Raw genomic sequence first — 18,850 nt, forward strand, 5'->3', positions numbered from 1 at the left:
ACAGGAACGGAAAGCTTATAAGTGTTATGTACCTTCTACGCATGAGACACTCATAAGCAGAGATGTGGTATTTGATGAGTTAGCATCTTGGTATGGGAATCCTGTTGTAGTGCCTACTGATGGCTCACCCAGTATGAGTCATGTTGAAAATACTCCTGCAGAGAGTACTTCCATGACTGGTCAGACAGGTGATGTATCATCTACAGTGAGTCCTTGGACAGGACGATTACAGAGTCGCACTACTGCATCCACTGACACGGATATGTCAGTGAGGGGGAGAACAGATAAGGGAAAAGAAAAGGTTTTTGAAGATATAAGAGGTCCACTCATTGCAGGTTATAATTCATCTAGCAGTGACAGCTTAGATAGTGAATTGGGGATTCCGTCTGTTATGACGCCAGGTGCTAGACAGAGCCGTTATGTGCCGCCTCATGAGAGGCAAGCTCACAGTGAGCCACAGCTCAGGAGATCAGAGAGGGTCAGACGACATATTGATAGGTATACTTACACTGGATATTCAGCCCGTCATTATGCTTATATGACGAAAGTAACAGGTTTTAGAGAACCAAGTAAGTTTGATGAGGCAGTTGCAGATGAGAATTGGCGTGCTGCTATGAATGAGGAATATTCAGCTTTGGCTGAAAATTGTACATGGGATTTGGTACAGTTGCCTGAGGGCAAAGCACCTGTTGGATGCAAGTGGGTGTATAAGGTAAAATGTAAATCAGATGGATCATTGGAAAGATATAAGGCCAGGCTGGTTGCAAAAGGGTATGCGCACCAGTATGGTCTTGATTATGAGGAGACTTTCAGCCTTGTAGCAAAGATGGCTACAGTTAGAACTGTGATTGCTTTGGCAGTAGCTAGAGGCTGGAAACTATGGCAGATGGATGTAAAGAATGCATTTCTCAATGGAGAATTACAGGAAGAGGTTTATATGGAACAGCCTGAAGGCTATGTACATCGAGAATTTCCAGCACATATATGTCGGCTGAAAAAGGCATTATATGGGTTGAAATAGGCACCCAGAGCATGGAATGCTCGCATCAACAGTTATTTACAGCAACATGGTTTCCGATTGGGAGATGCTGATCATAGTCTGTTTGCGAAGAAGACAGATAGTGGCTATGTTTTTCTAGTTGTCTATGTTGATGACTTAATCATTACAGGAGATGATGAAAATGGGATTGCAGAAATAAAGACATGTTTACAGGCTGAGTTTAAGGTCAAGGATCTTGGAGAGCTGAAATATTTTTTGGGGATTGAGGTTGTCTCTACACCTCGAGGCATATGGCTGCTACAGAAGCAGTATGCTCATGACATGTTACAGAAATATGGTATGGCTGATTGCAAGCCTATGGATACGCCTTTGGAGCAGAATGTCAAGCTGCAGATTGATGTTGGGACAGAGATTGAGAATGTTACTATGTACAGACAGATGGTAGGCAGCTTGTTCACTAGACCTGACTTGAGTTATGCTGTGGGGCTGATCAGTCAGTTCATGCAGAAGCCTCGCAAACCACACTTGGATGCAGTCAGAAGAATTCTAAGATATGTAAAGGGTACCACAGATCATGGGTTGTTTTATGCATATGGGAAAACCCTTGACTTGATGGGGTACACTGATGCTGACTGGGCTTGTTGCACATATGACAGGAGGTCAACCAGTGGCTATGCATTTGGATTGGGTAGTAGCATGATGAGTTGGCAGAGTAAGAAACAGCCTACAGTTGCATTGTCCAGTACGAAAGCAGAGTATCATGGTGCGACCTTAGCGGCCTGTGAAGCTAAGTGGTTACAGAAGTTATTGAATGACTTGGGAGTACACTTGGACAGCAAAGTCAAGTTGTACTGTGACAATTTGAGCAGTGTTATGTTAGCAAGCAATCCTGTTTATCATGCAAGATCAAAACACATTGAGGTTCACTACCATTTCATCAGGGAAATGGTTTTAGCAGATCAGATTGACTTGGAGCATGTGAAGACTGAAGACCAGGTAGCAGACATCTTTACCAAATCACTTGGTAAAGATAAGTTCATTCACTTTAGACAACTACTTGGAGTGATGCAGATGATTTGAGTTTTGTTTTTTGAGCTTGAGGGGGAGTGTTAGAAATCAAGCTCACCGTCAGTGTGTCTTCATCTATGACCGACATCTATGAAAGCTAGTGTGTACAGCTGTCTACATGTGACTACATTAAATAAGTCGGGTTAGTAGTCAGTCAGTGACCTGACTAGAGTTAGTCAGTCTAGTCTACATTTACACTAGGTCACTTTATCTTGTAGTGTGTGTGTGCTTTTCAGTAGAGTGTGTGGAAATGAAGGAATGAGCTTGAGAGCTTGAAGGCTCATGGATATGGAGTCTTTCCCTTTCTCTCTCTCTACTCTTTGAACACTTTTAACACCATGTGGCTCCCCATATCCAACAGACAATAACACAGGTAACATGAACTTGTAGTTTTTTGGAATCATCTTGGAACTTCCTAGTTGTCTGACCTATCATTCCGTACCATGACATCTAGGGAATGGGATTCCTTAGTTATATGAGCTATAATTTCTTAATATAAGATGTTGGGAATAGAACTCCCTAGCTATATATAGGGAATTCGTATACGCATGCCTAGGAATTCCTTGTATCATACATGTGGGAAATGTGACACTCTAGTTATATGTAAGGAATGCATATGTATGTATAGAATTCCCTAGTTGTATATAGGGAATTCATATAGCCATGTCTAGGATTTCCTACTATGACATGTGGGAAAAGTGATTCCCTAGTTGTATGTAGGGAATGCATATGTATGTACTTATGAAATATTAGATAATTTCCTACATTCAATAAGTTTCCCTATATAGGAAGTGTTCAAAAGCTCCATATGCTTTGGTGTGGCTCGAACTAAGGGTGTGTAGATGCCGCCATGTATGGTGAGGTTCGGTATTAAGGTAGCTACTGTATGAGGAGCTCTCAAAGAAACCTGGGTGAGAAAGGAATGGTGCCATGAGTGAAGATAGCAATGATTGTCTAGCTAGATGAAAAACGGGTACAAGGAGCTACTATGCACAATGTGGTGAAGGCCATGAGGATCGAAATGGACGTAGAGCTCTTCTGTTTGAGAGAAAGGATTGGATTGAAGGCGGATACTTCTTGTCATCATGTCTACAAGTTGCGTTAACTTCTGGAATGTGTGTGCTCTCCGAAGTGCAACAATGTTTGCATGGTCCAAGCTAGAAGATCGATAGATTTACCTTGAGGCTAGTAGCAACACATAATATAACCAAGCTAATGAATGTCTCACGAACTTTCCTAACATGACAATGAGCCATAAGACCCAAAACAAGAAGTTTAAACAAGAGAAAAAGTTACAACCACCCTTTTTCATACAGATTCATATATAGCATTTTACACTCTATATTCAAGTTTCCTTAGGAGGTTGGTTGGGTTTTCTTGTTTGATTTCGCCCCGCATTTTCTTTTTCCCAAGTTTTTCATTTTCTTTTAGTGGTTCTTTTTCTTTTGATACGGTCATAAAAAAGTAGGTAGAATGGCGGAGAAGCCAAAAAGCGATCACGCGTGCCACGTGACCCCCAAATGCGGGATTGGTCAAAAGCACGTGAGTGATGTAAAAGCCCCTGCACCCCACGAGAACTTTTATTCTGCCATCTGTGTTTCTCTGTGAGACCTCGGCTCTTGCTCTCGCTCGCTCGCTCGCGTTGTCTGTTTGGTAGTGCGGTACTTCTCAGCGATCAGATCACCCACCGCCTGTAAAATTCAATAATCCATGGGGCTTTTGGACTTCGTACAATATTGTTTCAAGGCCACTGCTGCACGTCCTTCACCAGCTGATCACGATCATGGCCTGAAGATGGGCGTCCATGTCGTCGACGCAGCTCCAGCTTACAATCATTCAATAACATCTTCAGAAAGTAGTACCAAAAAGAAGGCCAGTCTGCGCCGCTGCCGCCTTGCGGCCGACAGCCGACCTGCAGATCATGATGGAAAGCTAAATAGTATCCAAGCTGCTGCTGCGGCAGTGGTGCAGCAGTTTAACGGCATCCGCGTGAGGTCGAGCAGCTGCAACAGCCTTATCAATTTGCCCAACTTCAGGATCGCGTGGAGCTACCATGAAGAAAATCATGATGATGATGATCTTGCCTGTCGTCCATGTCTCAGCCTCGCATCCCAGCGGACCCTGCTTGATTTTGTGGTGGAAAGTGTGGTGCATGGCACGCTAGCATCGTCAGCCAAGGTACAAAAGCTTATCGATATCTGCATCGTCGCGCCCACCCGGCCAGGAGACCATGCTCACGACGACCATAGCAGCTGCGTGAGCGACAGTACAAGTAGCTCTGCTCCATATTCGTCCTCATCATCAAAGAGCGACTTCAATCATGGTTCCAAGACATCTAGCCCCTCCTCTTCGTCTACCTGTAATTTTTCATCGTCCGGAGAAGAGGAAGGAGAAGACCGACCATCTTGTCAGACAGATGATCAGTGCTTGTACGACAACAATATGGATGCTGCCACAAGGCTGCTCGCCAGGGAGATCCTGCGACAAGCGCAGCGCCAATTAGACGCTGGTCACTATGGCGTTTCTATCCACAGCGTCTCCTTCGATCGGCCTTCCTTGGTTGATGAATTTGCCAAGAGTACAGCTGGCCCTAAACGACCACGACAGCGATCCTTGTTAATGTTGTATTGAGATATTCAACCCAGCTTGTAGTACTGGAGCTATTGTTCCTGCCTATTATAATTACTTTCGTGGCAATTGTACAATATTCTCGTTGATTCTTTTCCTATCTTTATTCATAGTTTTGTTGAAGGAATGATCAGAGGAGAATATTGCAAGCACATTCATGCTTGTCTGAATCGGTCTCTTCTCTCATTCCATCTGCGCAGTATGGCGGTAAATGTGTGCGAGTGAGTGAGTGTGTGTGTGTGTGTGTGTGTGAAGCTCCCCCAATCCCATCTTCACTCATCGCATGCGTGCTTCATGGAAGCACACACCATCCCACATGCGTGCTTCATGCCTATTATAATTACTTTCGTGGCAATTGTACAATATTCTCATTGATTCTTTTCCTATCTTTATTCATAGTTTTGTTGAAGGAATGATTAGAGGAGAATATTGTAAGCACATTCACAAGGAACTTTAGACACCTATCCATATAGAAAAAAAAGAGAAATTTTCTAGAAAAAGTCTCAACTAGTAAAAGTGGAACACTTTACAAGTTAGTGATATAGTAAAATATTCTTGTATAGGAATTTCAAAATTCTCTAGTTATCTATGTAGTGAAATTTTACTATATAAACAGACTAGTTAGAACTAATCATATAGTATTTTTTATATATAAGAAAACTAGTTGCAATCATGTAGATAGTTTTAAGAATTACTATTATGGTAAAAAATATAAATTAAAATAATAAAAAGAATTAAAAGATGTTATCTTCATTAATAAAGAGGTCAATTCAAGATACATATATCATCAATACTCAAAGGTTTATTGTGATATTTTTGTGACATGAATTTTCTCTCTATAGAGTAACCAATCCACGAGAGCTTTTCTCATGGCTGGCAATGTTTACTCATTGCGTCCTCCTAAAAAAGTAGGATCTCTCTTAATAACACCATATGTAGATTTTAACGATGCATATAGCTCATCAATGGATTGGATGTCTAAATATTTGAGGAGAATGGTTTCTTGGTCTTCCTCTTCAAATGCATTAACAACCTGCATTTTAGAAATACAACGTAGATTAGTGTGCTACTACATCATAATTTAATTAGCTACTCTATTGTCTTAATATTTAATAACATTGAGTTACCGATGAAGTTCTTGATGGCAATTCTATATTAGAAGGATTCACACTTTTTGATGGCTCAACATGGTCGAGAGTCTATAGTATAAACAAGAAAATAAAGTTAACAAAATTAAATTATGCCACATTTAGTAAAAAGAAATGCAAAGAAGTACCTTAGATAATTTCTTATTTTTGTCCTTACTCTCCTTTTGTTGTTGCTTGCTTTGCTGCATTTTCTCGCTCATCTTATCACAATAAGTTTGTAATTAGATATAATTTATTAAATGCATATATTAAAATAAAATATCAAGAGATGGCTAAGCATACCTTTCGTACACGAAGACTTTTTCGTGCTACTTCAACCTCCTCAGGATCTTGGATCATATCTTGTGGAAGAGAGTGTTCACTACTACATGAACCCTATATACAAGAAAAGTAAAAACTTAAAATGAAATATCTTTTAATTTAAAATTATACAAAAATTAAGAATATATGTATATATTCCTCATACAGATGAAATTCCTTGTAGTAGCTCCATAAAAGTATGATCTGAGTTTAAATAATCATGAAACATAGGTTAAGTGTTAGAGACAATCAAATGAAAAAAGACTACAAACCAAGATATACTAACCATTTTATTATTTTATTGACATTTTTCAGAAACAGAAATTGCAACAAGAGGCGGACCATCATTGTGAGATTACAACTAGTACAAGCAAGAAAATTGAAGTCAATATCAAAAACTAAAAACTCCAAATATTAAAATATTTAAATGAGTGAACGATGTAGATACATGTGTTGCACTATTCTCAGAAAAGATACATTGTTCTTCCACCATAAGTTGTGGATAATACACCTCCTCACTTATATCCTAAAATTTTAGAGAAAATATAATGAAAGATAAATATATCTAAGAAACTTAAAGTGAAATGATTATAATAAAGATAAAGATAATAAAAATTATACAATAGAAAAAATAAAACTTGAGATGAAAACTGCAAATCTTATCGGTTTTTGTTGCATATCTACTTGCTCGAAGCTATGATTATTCTATTGAAAAAACATAGTAATTGTGCCAATTAGTACCAATTTCTTATGTATATAATCTATGGTGAGAATATTTTGATAAATAAGTATGCTTACCAAAGATATATCCACCAAAGATGATATTTTTCTCTTGAGTTTCTTTTCTGAGATTTTGAGCAAGAGAAATATAGTATAGATATATATCCTCCTTTTTCCAAAGGTAAGTAGCACCAGGAGACTCAAGGGATAAAATTTTATCATAGTTTTGATCTATGATCTCTAAAATTCTATGTTTGCCATCTTTATTATTATGAAACCGCAAATCATTGCCAATCTCATGGCTCTTGACCCAATTATACACTTTTCTGTGATTAGCACAATACCTAACATTTTGCATATCTGGATAGTATTTTAGTAAAAATGGTTTTCTAAACTCATCTTGGTCTTCTTGACTAATCCTTTTAGGTGGTTTGAAAATCTGGTCATATGTAGGTGTCTTCATCAGAGATACATCCCCTATTTGTATACTCTTGATTTGCTTTTGAGGTGGCAACTGGACTCTTTTACTTTGTATTGAAACTAGTTTACTCATGCTCAATGTTTGTTTGGAACTATCATTCTTTGATTTTAGTTCCTCAATTATTTTTTGCAGAGTGATGATAGTTTGCATCATTGAATCTAGAGTTTGTTGACTTAGGGAGGCCATGAGACAAGCTAAAATTAAATCAAGAAACTATGTTAATATTCAACCAATAAAGAATCAATCAATCATATAAAAAGGATACAATATACAACTATACAAACCATGAGACAAGCTAAAATCAAACAAGATACAAGCTAAAATCAAATTTATAACTTTATATGCTAGTATTCCTCAAACAAGAGATTATATCCATACATTAATCTTCTTCAAGCAAGAAATTTTCTCATTTTTTAATAATCACACATGCACACATACACACATACACATATACACACAAAGGTCCAACTACCTATACATGAGACACAACATGAGCTATATCCACGAGATACCGTCCTAATATACATGCTACTAGCACCCATTTGTTTCTCCAAGAATGCAACACACACACACACTCTCTCTCTAAAGCAGTCAAGTTACATCACGTGATCTCCACACTATTGGAACATCTATAGACTCTCCAATTGATAATGTTACTCTCCTTCTCTTTGTAACTTCAAAGTTTGACATTACCATGCAACACAAGTTCCAATCCCTCCAAATATCTTCATCAATATCAATTCTCCATGTACTTCTATTATGATCACACTTCAACCATGACAATTTGCACATTTTTTCTTCATAATTTACCTCTCTTATCATTGCATGAATGTACTCCCCATCCATATCATGTTTTCTTGCCAACACAATATCATATTTTTCCAACCAAGGAGGTATACAACCAATTGCCCCTATTTGTAATAATCTTGTTCTTTGAATTAGATCTTTTACCTCATATGCAACAAGTCTATTATGTAAAGGTAAAGGAACAAACTTGTGCAATAAAGAACTCATTGGTCTTATCCAATCCCATGTAAATGGAAGTCGTTGAGTTTGTAGTACACTCATTCCCATGATTGGATCTATAAGTAAGCATTCTTCATTTTCTTTTACAATTATGCATTGCTTGTAATATTCTCCACTAAAAAAGGTGTAATATTCTCCAACCCATTGAATGGAAAAAAAATTAGTGAGTCTTGCTTTGCAATGACCTATACTTTCTAACATACTACAAAAAGTGTCAGTTTTTACCACGACGTCATCTCCAATCTTGTATATTTATCCATAATAAAGAATTCTTCTATATGTGGTAACTAGATGTCCTACTAGTGTATTCTGTTGAAGACCAAGAAATTGCGCAATATATTTTTGTTCTTCTGATGAAAGGGGCCTATGTTCTCTTCTCTTTTTTGTGATTAAAATGCATTTTTTACGCATCATTATGTTACAAGGATATTGGGAATCATCTCTTTCAAAAACTTTCCACATCTCCTTTGCCTTCTCAATTGAAGAAACCTCCACAATGCCATTCTCATGAAATGAATAACAACACGGTGTCTAGTAATCAGTGAAAGCATAACCATCAGGTAAAACAAGACAGGCATGTACTGGATAAGCATTCTTTCATGTGGCAAAAGCCCATCTACTTCCATTTCTAATAACTTAAATATTGAAGTGAAGAATGTCCTCTTATAATAATTTACATAAGATATTTTGTTAAAGCGATTATTAGTCTTTACCGCTATATATAATGCTACCATTCGCTCAAAGTCACAACACCAATACACATCATGCGATCCATGTCTCAATATGTCATCTAGTAGTTCTCCATTTCCCGCAACGTGTTCTAAGGGAGAAGAAGTAGCACCAAAGGCTTCTTCCTTTCGAACTCTCCAAGCAGAAAACAAAGTACATACAACACCTAAACATTCTTTTGACCAACCAATACATCGACTATAACTATAAAAGACATGTGCAATATCTATGAGCAACAAACTTAGGTCAAAAATTGACTTTGGTATCTCATCAACTATACCTAAAATATATGTTAAGCACCATTGGATGAACTTTTGGTTCTCTTCGGACTTAAAGCTTTCATTGTACTTACTTGGATTATGAGGCCATCATCCATGACAAATAGAGGGTGGAGAAAGCTTATAAGCATTTTCACAACAAAAATCTATCATCTTTTTCTTTTCATTGGACATGGCTCCCATGAGTACTCGTATGTATTTTTGAAATATATTTAGAGATAACACATGCATCGCATCATATACCAAGTCTATTGACAAGTTAAAACCATACAAATCATACAGTTTCCATATAGACTCTCCAGCTAATCCTGCAAGCTTTAGTTTTGCATCCTTTTTAGCTTGTGTGGATGCCCTCTTTGAACTTGATAAGGCATCAATCATTTCACCTATGGACCCTTGGGTTGGAGGATATCTTGCTTGATATTGACTACCATCGTAAAGGTAACGTCCTTGGAATGAGGGATTACTAGTATCAAGAGTAGCTTGGGCTTTGTCTCTACGATAAAAGAATTTCTCACCATCTTTGAAGGATCCTATTTTGCATTCTGCAGGATGATCCCCTGTAACCATCATTAGCATTAATCTAACAACACAAAAGTTTGATTGTTCCATTGGATTTTCAAAAATCTTTTCTACGGGGTAGTTGTATGACACTTGCATACCATTTATGTAAAGGTCTTGTAGCTCACTAATAAGTGGTCTTAAAACAGTTTGAAATACATTAGGAGTATTACGAATAAATTTAGAGCAACTAAAAGGTATAAATAAAACATGAATAATGCCTAATATGGAACCCTTCCCACCATTAAGGACCTTAATTTCAACCTTATCACAGTCCTTTTGAGTGGTACAAGAGACTTGGAAGCCATCCCAATGTAAAAGAAGTGCCAAGTTTCGAGGATCACCTCTACACATTTTCCTTTTACATTTGTTGAGATGTCAACATTTTTTACAAACAAAATTATACTCTTGCATCTCTTGGTCAAAACCTTGTTCTAGAACTATTGAAAAACAAGACCTTGGAAAAGTTGTATATACTTTTCCACATGTAGGGTTGTTGCACGCAACAACCATCTCATACTCAGCATCAGGACTCCAAAAATCTTGATAGTCGCGAACACTTTGTTCCATCCCAAAACTCGTTTATGAATTCTAGTTGCATATGGATGTCTTTCCCTAACCATCTTGTTTTGTGACGCCACATGCTTAGGAAATCATGACAAAGTGTCTTGGATTGCACTAAAAGCTCTAATTGTTTCTTTAGAGGTAAATAATCAATAACTAACATTTCTCTCCTTGGTTTATTACATTTTTTACACTTTTCACAACATTCAATACAATCACGCTTTAGTATTCTTTTTCACATATTTTGTTTGCAAAAACATAAGACTACATCTTTGGCATAAGAATTTTCTTTACTAGGTGTAAGAAGTTCAATTTCATGATCATTGTTTTTACTTCCCATGCAAAATCTATAGCGCTCAGGTTGGACCATGCCAAGACCATGATACATAGATTCAAGTTGCTCCCAAGATGTCGGGACTCTCACTCCATCAAGGTTTCCATCCCATGTATCAGGTAGTTGCACTAATAGCTTATTTAAACTTGGCTTGCACTCTTCAACTCTTTGAGCCCTAGCCCTTGGATTACCCATGTCTCAAATCAATAATTAGAGCATCTTCTCTTGTGCACTAATTGATATTTGATTCTCATCCCAAAGAGCTTGAAGCTCAATTATTTTTTGTATAGTTTGTTGATATAATGATGGCCCAGTAATAGATATGTGATTGTCTATAGAAGGATCTATTTGAGGAGAATCAACATGGTTAATTGAGTTGTTGTCATGACTAAAGGAGGGACTTATAGAAGTATTGATAGTTTGATCATTGCCTTGTTCATGTTGCCTTTCATTAGAAGGAGTAAGACCAATTTGCATACTTAGTGCATCATGTTTGGCCTTCAACTCTTGGTGCCTAATAAAAGTTTGTGGACAAACACTCCTCCCACCATTACAATATTCAAGGAAATCACACCACCTATGCCGTCTATTTAATTCACCTATGTTAGTTTCACCATGCATTAGAGATGATTCTTCGTGCCTTCGGTTCTCAAGATGATCTCCTTGCACATATGAGTCCCTTGGTTCACTAGGATGTGATCTTTCTAGAGAAGAATGTGTAATCCCAAGCATGTCATTTCTAGTGTGTCTAAAATAAGTACTACGATTCACTAATTGCCAACCTTCAGTAATATGTGCACACTTATAGTTACACGTGCATTTTCTTAATGTGCTTGTAGGAGAAGACATCCCTTACTTGAGTATCTTCAATCTTCAGTCCAAGGTTGATGAAATTATGAGCTCCACAATTAAAACTCCAAGACTGCAAAAAAAGGCCCATAACATAGTTTACGTTAATAACATATTTTAGTTGCGCAATTAATATCATAGTCTATACTAGTTTAGCAATAGAGTTACATTTAAAACCATACTTGTAGTTGATATCATAGTCTATACTAGTTTGTTATTCTTAAACACTTCCTTAAAAACAATTAAAAAGAAGCAATATTTCCCAAACACTTCCTTAAAAACAATTAAAAACAATTAAAAAGAAGTAATCTTTCCTAAACACTTCCTTAAAGTGATGGGGTCAAATTTTGTAAACATTGGCATTAGTTGATGAGCACATAAGTGGATATGAGGCCAAAATAAGGGATTGGAAAGTTGAGGAAAAATGAGGGAAAACAAAAGGATAGGAAGAGTGAGGAAGACTAATGGCTTGGAGCTAGGTGTAAGTTTGCTCTTTCTTGTGATGAAGAGTCCAAGTGGGGCTCTACAACAACATACTTTGTTTGTTTTGAAAGAAGTTTTGATACATGTATTTGATGTACACAAACAACGGATTTGCAAATAGGGAATAAGCTTAAGTGTAATAATTAAGGGGAACCTTCTTGTTCAATTAAGTGGGGGGCCTACCTTAAAGCATGTGGCACGTGGCTAACTCTCATGATCTCATGCATGATGTCTTCTCATGCACACTGTAGTCAGTGTAGTACTATTGCCAGAAGAGTGGGACTTCAAATTGCATGTTGTGCAGAAAGGACAGGGGTTCCAATTGGACCTTAATTATATTAATGTGTACAAATAAAGTAGTCTGCATTTTCTTTGATACCACGAGCCAAGCCGGAGTGGATCTTCAAGATCCTGAACAGTCCAAAGACTGTAGCCAAGTTCGAGGAATACAAGGACATGGTGAAGGCCAAGGCCAGCAAGCTCATCAGCTCTAGAACCAAACACTATTCCCAATGCCAGGATGATGGCAATGAGCTTTTGTGCTTCTACAGCACAACTGTGTCCTGCTCTTTTGCCAAACCATGGTCTTCTTCATACTTGTGCACATCCATTACATGCATGTGGTGTGTGCCAAGTCCTAAGGTCGGGATTCCCCATGAAGGGCCAGCCTCGTATCTTCACAATTGGAAGTAGTGGCAAGGCCCATGACTCAATTATCTTCTCAGACAATGATTATGACTGTGGTGCCATTGGGGATGGCAGGCGTGCAATGCTCGTATGCTGGGTGATTGCAGGCCGTGTGAAGAGATTGACACATGAAAGCTCCCAGGATGGCCTTGGGGCTCTGAGTGGGTATGACTCATTTGCAAGGGAGGGAGGCCAATATAGTAATCTGGAGGAGCTGCTGGTCTTCAATCCAAGGGCAGTCTTATCTTTTTTTGTTGTCATCTACAGCTACTAACCCAACCCAAAGATCCATATGTTGCCTACTCCTTGTATACAGCATGCAGTCGCTAGACTTAGCTAGATTACCCTCTCATAAATGCAGAGCCGAGGCCTACGCATTCAAATATGAGCAACAAAATATTTAGCAGTACTGTGATGCACTGATCTTGAGGACATATCTGGCATCTAAACAATGCCTTTACGTTTGTGTTTAGTTAAAGGGCAGATGCGAAATAGGAATATAAATGACTCATAGAGAAGACAAGCTGGATGAAACCAAGTGAGTGATAGAGAGAATGGGCAAAGGCTGCAGCAGTCGGGGGAGTCTACCTAGGGCCATGAAGGGTGTATTGTTACACACAGAATGGTAGCCCCTTCGTTTATTGCGAGATGGCTTCTTCTCTACTAGTGCTTTCATCTCTGCACTAGGGTGCTCTACACCAGTGTCTGTACAAGCACAAGAAAGAAGTAGTGCAGGAGACCCCCGTAGAAAAAGTTGAAACCTATAAAAACGCTTCTGGCAGGCCAAACCTTGCTCATAACAAACAACTCAGAGGCCAATTTTACAGTGGACGATGTGCATCTCTCCCATCCGGACATATACATGACCAATAGAATGGCTATCCATGGAATTGATGCCATCTTAAACGCTTCCATTTATGGCCACAAGCATCCCGATCAAGATGTGAAGCAATTACCCGCACCTCCATCTGCAATAAGTTCATCCTCTCCCATACTTGCTCATCCATCTTTTGCAGCACCGGATATCTTCTCTTGCCAGGACACTGCCCCTTGCTAGCAGGATGCAGACTCGGGCCCATCCTGTTTATCACTTTCTTTCTTCATCCTAAAGAGTCTTTTGGCCTTCGTGCTCTACAATGTCTAGTACGAACATCTCAATATAATGACAGGCAACAACAGAAAGAACTGGGGGATACAGGCTCTTCTCTTAACAATCTTAGAGGGACAAAAAGCTTATCAGGAGAATGTATTCAACATTTGCGCCAGTGTTACATATCGCCAAAGATTCATGAGATATGCATATGTCTGCAATTGTTGAAACCATCGAATATGGGAGCTTCAACTCTCTCAGCATTTCGTTTTGTCTAAGACATTTAAGCTTTCCAACGTTAATAATGATCAGGGATTATCAATCAAATTCAAAAGATTCAATGGACTGTTTCGATCAAGAATCCAAAATTCATTCCCCTTCCCTTAGAAGGCCTTTACTGAGCCTAGAAGCTAACGATAACAATATGCTAAAAGGTTCTCATAATTGGAAACCCTCCCTAGGATGCTAGCGGAATAATCACCAAAACTGCTGAAACTATGCCAGCCTGATAAGCCAGTGTCTGTACAAGCAGAAGAAAGAAGTACTAGTGCAAGAGACCCCCGTAGCAGAAGTAATTGAGACCTAACATGCCTGATAAGCCATAGCAAAAACGTGATGCATGAAAGAAGCTTATAAGACATTGCAAAAATATTGTACCTGGACTGGAGCTTAGTGATAGTGACCGATGTTGCAATCTATGACGTCTTTTCTTTCTCTATCATGAAATCTGTGCACCTCCACTCAGCTCACAGAGTATGGCCTGCTATGTTGTTGAATGAAAAAAGGGGAAAAGAAGAGAAGGTGGGAGTTCCAAAACGTTAGAGGGAAAATATATTAAGGTTAGTGTTTCAATGGTAGGATGAGAACTTTTTTAAAAAAAATTGAGTTTATCAATATTTATTTCTCTATTTCGTTTTTGAAGAATTCTAGAAAGATAAGTCACATGATCATATTGATAGCATCACCAATTTGTTATAAAATCTCCTGCCCCCACCCCCCCCCTTCGGCCTTCGATGACTCAACTCTTGGTGATTTTTGGTGCGTGCACCACATCAATTATCTTTGTGAGTACAATGAGTAGAGTTTGTCGATCATCATCATTCCAAATGCAAGTCTTGTAGAGATTTTTGATGACTCATCAAAATTGGAAGACTTAAAGGGATCTTGATAACACTCAAGATTCTTTAAATTAAAAATGTTTTGTATCATCAGTGATAATATTAGCTACCAAGACTCGTGGATTTATTTACATATCTAATAGAATCTACATCTCTAATAGACCCATTTCCAACATCTAGTGTCTAATTGGATCTTATATATCCTTTAATATTCCTATCTACCCAATGCTTCAAATCAATTTGCATATGTTGCTGGCATTGGCACCTTAAAATCTCAACAAATACCCCAATGACTCATTGTTGGTATATTATTATAGACAAGGGCTCTTAAAAATAATCGCAATTGTTATCTCAAAAATATATTTGTAATATAGACTATATCTCTATAATAGTCTACATCTTTGGCTCAACAAACAAAATTTTGTTGATGTTGATTATTCAGCCTTTAAGAGAGAATTAGATTTGTCTCTACTAGTTATGGGACGGTTTCATGGTTTTGCTTTGGAGATATTTTAAAAAAATAAAACACAAATTGGATAAGAATATGAAAGGGCATTAGATTATGTAAAAGTAGAGTCAACCTTTTATTTTGATATGTAAATTCACTGACTTTTTGTTTTTAAGTTTTGAATTTCGTTAGAGAACATAGTTTCGTGTGCATATTGTGGGAGCTCTACATGTGTATATGTGGAATTAAAGTCATATGCTCTTACTTAGCAATATGCACGAGGGAGGGAGGGAGAGAGAGAGTGAGAGAGAGGCATGATTGCCTCTAAGGCAATCACGTCTCTCTCTATACAAATATTATTTTTAAATTTTGCAAGTAGACTCCTTGGTAGACGCAAATTGTGTTTGGGGTTCGAATCCCCTTGAGTTTATCTTTATTTGTTTCAATTACTCTCACATTGATATTGATTATTACTTGTCTACATGACAGGTGAACAATGTCCAAACAAAATTTGAAAAACAACACTTTGATGAAGGTTATGATTGAAATCGACTATGAAGGTATAATCCTAAATTTTTTCAGGTATAATCCTGATTTGTATAAAAGCCCCTCTCACTAGTGTGTAATAGTACCTCATTTCCATTACGAATGATGGCATAAGCATGCCTTAGATATCTCTAAAAATAATAGTAACCATTATGTTTATTTTCATTCAGTCTCACATTCATGATGCTTATCACTTGTCTACATGACGAGCTCACTATAAGACAATAACCATTATTTTTAGATTCAGCCTTTTGTTGATTATTACTTCTGAACTATAGGAAAATAACCATAGTTTGTTTCATTTTTAGTTTCAATTTCAACCTCATGTTGAACTATAGGACAATAACCATTATTACTTTTGAACTACATAAACCATTATTACTTCTGAACTATATCTACTCTGAAAACAGTAGGGAGGTTGTCTGCTACACCTACTCTGAAAACAAATGATTTGATATGAATGATTGATTACTTGTTGATAATCGGAGTATTGCCTTGAAAAGTGTCCTTCAATGCTTGATAACAATACTTATACTAAGCAATTGATGACTACAACACAGTCATGCATTCGAGGCAATCGGCGAACAAGGATGAGATTGTGTGCATGTGAGAAGATGGACCTAGTTGTGCAAGGAAGAATGGACAATGAGATTGTGTGAATATGAGAATTTGGGACCTAATCCTGCATGCGAGAATGGACATTTCTTGAATCTTGGAGGAACATTGAGCTTCCATTTAAGAAAAAAACTAATTTTATTTGCATCTTTCTTTTTTTTCTCTTACATTGCCCAAGGTTTAATGACCTTTTACATGTGTCTTATTACCTATGCCCAATGGGCATCCTAAGTACCCAATCCCTTGCTCCAATTATGCTACTTGGAAGTCTGGCTCCCTTAGCAACTTTGCTAACTCATTCAATCCTAGGAAAATAAGCTTGCTCATCAATTTATAAAATTAATTGGTCGAATCACTAGGCCCATAAGATACCATTTCCCTTAAACTAAGATTTGGCAACTTCACCTTTATGTTTTTGCAAATCTTCTATTCACTAATATGAGACCAGTTGTATGCCTTGTAACATATGCAAATTCACTGAATCCAAATTAGTAATATAGGGAGAATTTTTCGTTATTCCTCTATTCTCATTGGATTTCTTTTAAGCCTAAAATTATCATGCAATAACAAACATTATAACATATCTACCATTACAATCTATTGCTACCTCTGCATAGTATGCCCCCAATACAATTTTCCCAAAGATGAACCTCAATTAGATGACTTTAAACTTGACTACTTAAAGTACTACTCGCCCCTACCAATGCCCATTGACCTTTGAGTTCATGCTTCTATACTACACATCAATAGCATTTTCTAACATTTCTATATTGCACATCATAAAATGTAGGTTTGCTTGGTGAGAACTAATAGATACTTGGGTTGCACATATAGCCTATCTTGTAATCATCAACAGTGCACCATCTCTTCTTCTTACTTTCATTACACCTATAAGGCCATGGGAGAAAGAGAGTCTTGTGATTAGGATGCACACTTGTAGATGGATACATTTAAATTGAAAATTTTGCAAATTCATCTCAAGATTTTGAATTTGCAAACCTCAAAGAATCCATCAAGATATATTTTGGACATGCTCTACAATATTCAAGAAGAACAAAACGTTAAATCAAATCGAGTCAAATTGATATAATCCCTTGATCAGTTAAAATGGGATGGTTTCAAAAGAGGTTTAGTACCCCTTACTGAAGATTAGGATACAATACCTAAAATCCGCCTTCTCCTTGTAAAATTGGAACTTGAACAGAACATAGAGGAGAATCTATTGGTAGAATGCATGTCAAGAGATAGAGACTATTTGTTCTTGCCATACAAAGGATACCTATATTCCCTATATGCTCTTTTATACTTGGTATCAACACATGTTTCTCATATTTTAGACATTCCAAGCTCCATTTGCATGGAGCTTATAAATATTTGTTGACTATGAAGCATGAAGCATAAGAGCCAGTGTGCTAGCATGCCACCCACTTGGCCTATGCTCGAGAGAACGCCTAGGCTATTTGAAACCTAATTGCCCTTCCACATGCACCAAGGGGTTGCATGACAATCAAGGTCACAATGCAATTGGCCATACCATCAAGCACCCATATGATTGTCACTTCCCTCAAAACTATAAGAGGTAATTACACTCTTCCACTTTAACTAAGAGTAGGTGCACATAAATGACATTTGGCCCCCCTCCAATAAATTAACTAACATTGGTACATGTTGCAAAAGGTTGTCCAAGATGAGCTTATCAAGTACCTTGGTAGGGAGCTTTCTATGAGAAAGGAGAAGCTTGAAGGGAGATGTACAAAGAACATAACATTGGTGAGTTTGGGAATTTTCCAATTCCCATTTTTTGAATAATAAAAAGGTGGCACCCGGATAACATGCCCATAAGTTTCTCAAATCCATATGATGTGACCTATCATTGGAAAGCACTTGAAAAATGGAATCTATTGAGCTATAGAGCGCTCAATTCGGAGTTCTAGTGTTCAAGTTATGGCAAATCCAAAGATTTGACCATGTGTCCCAAACTTATGGGAAATTCCCATATTCCCCAATATGGTGTTAAAGAGGGAAAGCATGCTCAATGAAGTTGTTTCCTTGCACTATGGTTCAATAAATTTTTAATATTTGCATGGTGCAAAGAGATGAGAAAGAAATCCAACAAAGGACCAGTATCAATGATTGCTATATAGAGACATTGTTGATGTACATGTCATATGAGAAAT

The 18,850-nt window shown here is 37.6% G+C and overlaps 1 pseudogene; it reads left to right on the top strand.

Annotated features, from left to right (window-relative positions):
- The first annotated feature begins 4,897 nt into the window (after positions 1-4,897).
- On the top strand, positions 4,898-13,130 carry LOC148022444 (uncharacterized; annotated as a pseudogene).
- The last annotated feature ends 5,720 nt before the right edge of the window (positions 13,131-18,850 follow it).

Source organism: Lygodium microphyllum, chromosome 17 (genome assembly GCF_053477565.2).
Source record: "Lygodium microphyllum isolate KBCC chromosome 17, Lygodium_microphyllum_v1.1.10, whole genome shotgun sequence".
Taxonomy (NCBI): Eukaryota; Viridiplantae; Streptophyta; class Polypodiopsida; order Schizaeales; family Lygodiaceae; genus Lygodium; species Lygodium microphyllum.